The following is a 5,884-nucleotide window of genomic DNA, read 5'->3' as shown; positions in this document are numbered from 1 at the left end:
GCAGCCAATTTTTCTTCTCCCAAGTCGACCAGTTCGTCGAACATCATCTCCCAATATTGTTCAGACTGAAGATCATTCTTGCGTTGTACTCTGATGGACTCCTAACAAATTTCTAGTGGTAATATGGCATCGTGCCCAAATGTTAGTCGAAAAGGCGTCTAATTTGTTGCCTCCTTTGAGGATGTTCGACAAGCCCATAGGATTTGGTCCAAAGTCTTGTGCCAATTCTTTGGCATTTTGGAAACATGTTTTCTAATTAGACTTATTATCACTTTGTTGGCCGCTTCGACCTAGCCATTCGCTTGTGTGTAATAAGGTGTAGAAGTAACTAACCTAAAACCTGTTTCGACAACAAACTCTTACATCTTTTGTCCCACAAACACCGAACCCTGATCTGTGGTAATGGTCTCTGAGATGCCGAATCGATATATAATATGTTTTTGGACGAATTCAATCACCGCCTCCTGATCCACTTTCACTAGAGGCACAACTTTGATCCACTTAGTGAAGTAGTCTATCCCGGCCAGGATGAATTTTTGTTGCTTCGATGAGGCTGGTCGAATCTCTCCAATGACGTCTAACGCCCACCCCCCTAAAAGGCCATGGCTTGATGATCACATGCAAATCACTCGCTGGCACTTGTTGAATGCCTGCATGCATCTGGAATTTATGGCATCCCTTGGCGAAATCGATACAATCCTTCAACATACCGGGCCAATACACGCCTTGTCAGAACAACAACCATTTCATCTTGTGGCCTTCCTAGTGTGCGCCACAGGCTCCACTATGCACCTCAGATATGGCCATATATGCTGTCGTATTTCCCAGACACTTAAGTAATAATCCTTCTGATGTTTTCTTCGGCAATTCATTTCCTAGTAGCACATAGCTCAAAGCTCTGTATTTGATTTTCCTATCAGTGCTTCTGACTGGATTCTCTAAATATTCCAAGATTGGTTTTCTCCAGTCTGTTGGTGATGAACTGTTGATAGTGAAAACTCCATGTCCCCAGGAATTCTCGAATCCAAAATCTTTAGGACGTTCTTCGTCGAATCATTCATCACAACTGCCATTCCCGTCGAGGATATCTTCCCTTAGTGGTGGTGCTTCCGACACCATCTTATCCCGGACTTCAATAATATCTTGGAATTTCGACTTAGACATCTTATACCCGGAAGCGATCTAGGCTAGATCGCTGGCTTCTTGGTTTTCATTTCTTGGCACATGTTTTATGTCAGCAACCTCAGAGTACTCCAACAGTTGTATTGTTGTCATAAAATACTTCAACAAATTTTCCTTGATGCATTTGTACTCGCATGTGACCTGCTTGATTATCAATTCTGAATCTCCCCTTAACTCGATTCTACTGGCTCCTAACTCTTTCAAGATTCGAAGACCAGTTATTAGGGCCTCGTACTCAGCTTCATTGTTGGAACATTTTTCGTTGATCTTGCAATTGAATCTCGTCGGACCATCCTGTGGGGATGATATTAACACCCCGAATCCTGTTCCATCTTTGTGGCTTGACCCACTGAAATATAACCGCCACAATTTTGTGTCAACCATGTTTAGTGAAGGTTAGATCATGGCATGATCTACTATAAAATCTGCCACAATTTGGCCCTTCATGGCCTTTAAAGGTTTATATGTTAGAGAAAACTCTGTTAAAGCTAGTGCCCATTTTCCAATTTGGCTATGCAGAATAGGTTTAGACAACATATGGTTAATAACATCATAATGAGACGAAACATAAACATCAATTGGTTTTATATATTGCTTTAATTTCATACAGACAAAGTACAAGCATAGGCACAATTTCTCGATGAGACTGTACCTAGTTTCAGCATCTATCAACATTCTACTAGGTAACATATGGGTCTCTTAACACCATTAATATCCTTTTGGGCCAACATACTCCCTATAGTTATATCCGACGTAGCAATATATAAACTCATATTTTTTCGCCTACTAGGAGATAACAAAATGAGAGGCTTTATAAGGTAACCCTTAATGGCGTCGGAAGCCTCTTGTTGCTCTGGTCCCCAGTGAACATCACTTTCCTTCTTAATTTTGAGCAGTGGCGAAAGCACCTTCGTCTTACCACTTAGATTCGATATGAACCATCTTAAGAAGTTTATCTTCCCCAACAAAGATTGGATCTGCTTCTTTGTCGATGGGCTTTTGAGGTCTAAGATCGCCTTTGTCTTGTTTTAATTGATCTTGATGCCTCGTTTGTGTACCACAAACCCCAAGAAGTCTCTTGCGTGTACACTGAAAGCACATTTTAATGGATTCATTTTCAATCCATATTTCCTCATTCTATCAAACGAGCATCGAAGGTGATCCAGGTGATCTTCTTGTGATGAAGATTTTATCACGATATCATCAATATACACCTACATAAAATTTTCAATGAAGTCATGAAATATGCATTCATAGCTCTTTGATAGGTCGCTCCTGCATTTTTTAAACCAAACGGCATCACGACCCATTCGTATGTCCCTAAAGCTCCAGGGCATCGAAACGTTGTCTTGGGGACATCATCTTTAGCTATAAGAATTTGATTGTAGCAAGAGTAACCATCAAGCATGCTCAGGTATTGGAAACCTGTGGCCGAATCGACCATCATTTTCTCCACGGGCATCAAGTATTCATCCTTTGGCGTGGCGTTATTTAGATCTCTAAAATTTATACAGATTCTAAGAGTTCTATCTTTCTTAATGATGTGCACTATATTGGCTAACCATTTGACGTACCTCGCAGTTCTGATAAAGCAACTTTTGAAGAGTCTTTTGATCTCCTACTTAATTTTCAAGGTGATTCCCATAGCAAATCATCAAGAGTGTTGTTTCACTGGTCTTTTCCCAGGTTAGATAGGCAGTCGATGTCCCACAATGCTTCGATTTAAACTAGGCATTTCGTTATAATCCCAGGCAAAACAGTCTCTGTATTCGGTCAATACTTCAATCAACTTCGCCTTCATTTCTGACCCTACCTTAGTACTTATATAGGTTGGTCTTTTTGTGATCCCGTCCCCTAGATCGGTCTCTTCGAGGGGATCTTGTGCTTGCATCTTCTGGGATTCATTTGATGGGTTATTTTCGAACCCAAAGGCTCATTGTTGTAGATGCAATCAAGCCTCCGGCTTTCCGAAGCTATTACTTGGTCTTGTTGAGCATCTTTCAATCCTTCGGCCTCACAGGCCAAATTTTGAAGCCTCTTCTTTTCCAGAATCGACTTTCTCTTGTTTTAAGCCAAATAGGACAAAATTCGAGCCAAACTTTCTGACTCAGCAGTCATCTTCATCGACTGCAGGCCATCCTGTAGGTGGAATTCCCGTCTCTGATCCAGTGTCTTCCTCATTATCCCATATGAAACCATGATCAGGGTCTAAGTGTTGGTGTAAGCCCTAGAGGCCAATACTTTTGGTACTTGTATTGAATTATTTATTAATAATAAAAGGCTTTTTCTTTATTACGGTTGTTTAATAAAGTCCCTGGAATAGATAGTTCGTTTAATGTATCAAGTGTGACTTGATCATGAGAACACATTAAACATAAGGACACTATTCTTAAAGTATCCGTAGTCGAGCTTTATTGTGAAGTGGGATAACATTAAAGCATTAAGACTATTATGTTTGTAGACTGATGATCACATCTCATGGATCATGGATAAAGAGTTATCAAGTCTTAAACATAGGTATGAATATTAAGAGTAATATTTATACCGGATTGACCCGCTATGAGAATACTATATAGAAAGTTATGCAAAGTGTCATAAGTTATTCTCATGGTAATAATGGTGTATACCACTCTTCGACCTGAAACCACTATGGATCCTAGATGTAGAGTCAAGTGCTTTATTGCTGATCCAACGTTGTCCGTAACTGGATAACCATAAAGACAGTTGATGGGTACTCCACAAAGCATGCTGAGGGACATGAGTGTCCTAGATGGAATTTGCCCATCCTGCATAACAGGATAAATGTCTATGGGCCCAATATTGAACTGGACAAGGATGACACGGTCTATACCTTGTGTTCAATATAGACATAAGGGCAAAGGGATAATTATACACATAATTATTATCACAGGAGGTTTTGTCAGATCACATGACATTTTCGTGTCTTGGGTAGCAGTGATGTGTTGCTAGATACCGCTCACTGTTTATTGTTGAAAGAGTATATCTTTGGCAAATATTTTTGTATCGTATCCACAGAGATTGGGTAATATTACCGCCGTTCTATAATTCAAATGTTATAAGTTAAGAAAGTAACAGGGTTGTTTTGTTTGGAGAAATATTTTGTGAGTGAAAGTTAACAAAGACTATTAAGTGGTTTTGGACTATTATAAAAGCTTGGCAAGATTGGAGTTCACTATTTCAAATATCTATGATTCCCTATGATAAATAATTAGATTCAAGATTATTGATGATGTTCAAATATCCTCTCAAAGTCATTTATGTCTAAATGAAATCGTGATAATTACTATATTGATCCTTAGACGATCTCTCCACCTAACTATCAATATAGCAACCTTTAATGTTCAATATCAAAGAATAGTAATGAATAAATCTATCTCTACAACTTATTCACTACTTGAAAATCTGTTTTATGTCTAAACTCGAGTAATCTCTCTCGACAACTACTCAAATCTGGTTTTCAACTTAAAGCAAAAACAGTAATCAATACATCAACAATCTCTATCTCATATATAAATCAAAGTGAATACATAGATAGATGAGAATAGCTACTACCTCCAATCTTGACAAAAGGGAGTTTAGCTCCTCATCACCATTGTTACAAAGCAGAAGGTTTTTAGAAGAAAAACTCTGTTTTTCTCTATTACAAAAGCTCTACAGCACAATGTGTGAATGAATGGAATAATGTTTCAATATCTAGGTTAAACTATTTTGTCTCTACCAAAAAGGTTGACATTTCCCTAATTGGACATTGTCATCTGCAGCAGAAAAGCACTTCGCAGGCAGACATCAAAATGGCAATTACTTTTTCTGCACAACAGCACTTTTGACCCTTGGTCAGCTTGCTGGATTCGCAGCCTTCGCGGCGCGAAGGAAGTTCGCGGCGCGAACTGTTGCTTCCCCAGCTTCCTTGTTTGGCAAGCTTCCTCCAAAATGCCATGTTGAACCAAGGTCTTGCTTATCCATAATTCTACACAACTAACAAAAAATGTGAAATAACTATTCAAAACAAAATAAATTAAACCTAATTGCATTTATACAAATTAGTGAAGATAAAAGTGTGTAATTAAATCAAAACTTGGTAAAAGGGACCAATAAAATGGTATAAAAATAGTACTAATTGGTCCCTAACAACTCTCCCCAACTTGGCATTTTGTTTGTCCCTAAACAAAAGTTTCCACCTTTACAACCAAAGTCATGACACAAAAGATTTAAACGAGAATTCATCAAGGACATTCAAATGGTTCAAAAGCGTTTGGCGTTTTCTTAATTCACTTATCTCAACTCTAGACAAAACATAAATAAGGGAAATGGTAAAGTGCAAACATCATTTCAAGGATTTCAAAGTCATACATGTCAAAATTGAATCAAACTTACACACACATCAATATTGATGAATAACATGAAGGGTTACTTTCACTCATCCAAGCAGTTAAATCAACAACAACTCAAATCATGCGGTTATCACAACAACTACCAAGTTATGTGAAAAATGAGAATCAAGAGGTCTTTCAAGGGTTGTAATGTGGCTTAGGTTACAAGAAAGGATAAGATTAAAGGAATTCAACCAAATTGCCTATCCTAAGGGAGCATTTCCAAAGATTCAACTCTACACAATTTCCTTTTCCTTGGTCCCTATCTTTTTCTTTTCAAAACCACACAACCATGAGCATTTACTTTTTTT

Source organism: Lathyrus oleraceus, chromosome 5 (genome assembly GCF_024323335.1).
Source record: "Lathyrus oleraceus cultivar Zhongwan6 chromosome 5, CAAS_Psat_ZW6_1.0, whole genome shotgun sequence".
NCBI lineage: Eukaryota > Viridiplantae > Streptophyta > Magnoliopsida > Fabales > Fabaceae > Lathyrus > Lathyrus oleraceus.
The sequence above is the reverse complement of the archived record's forward strand: the minus strand, read 5'-3'. Positions refer to the sequence as shown.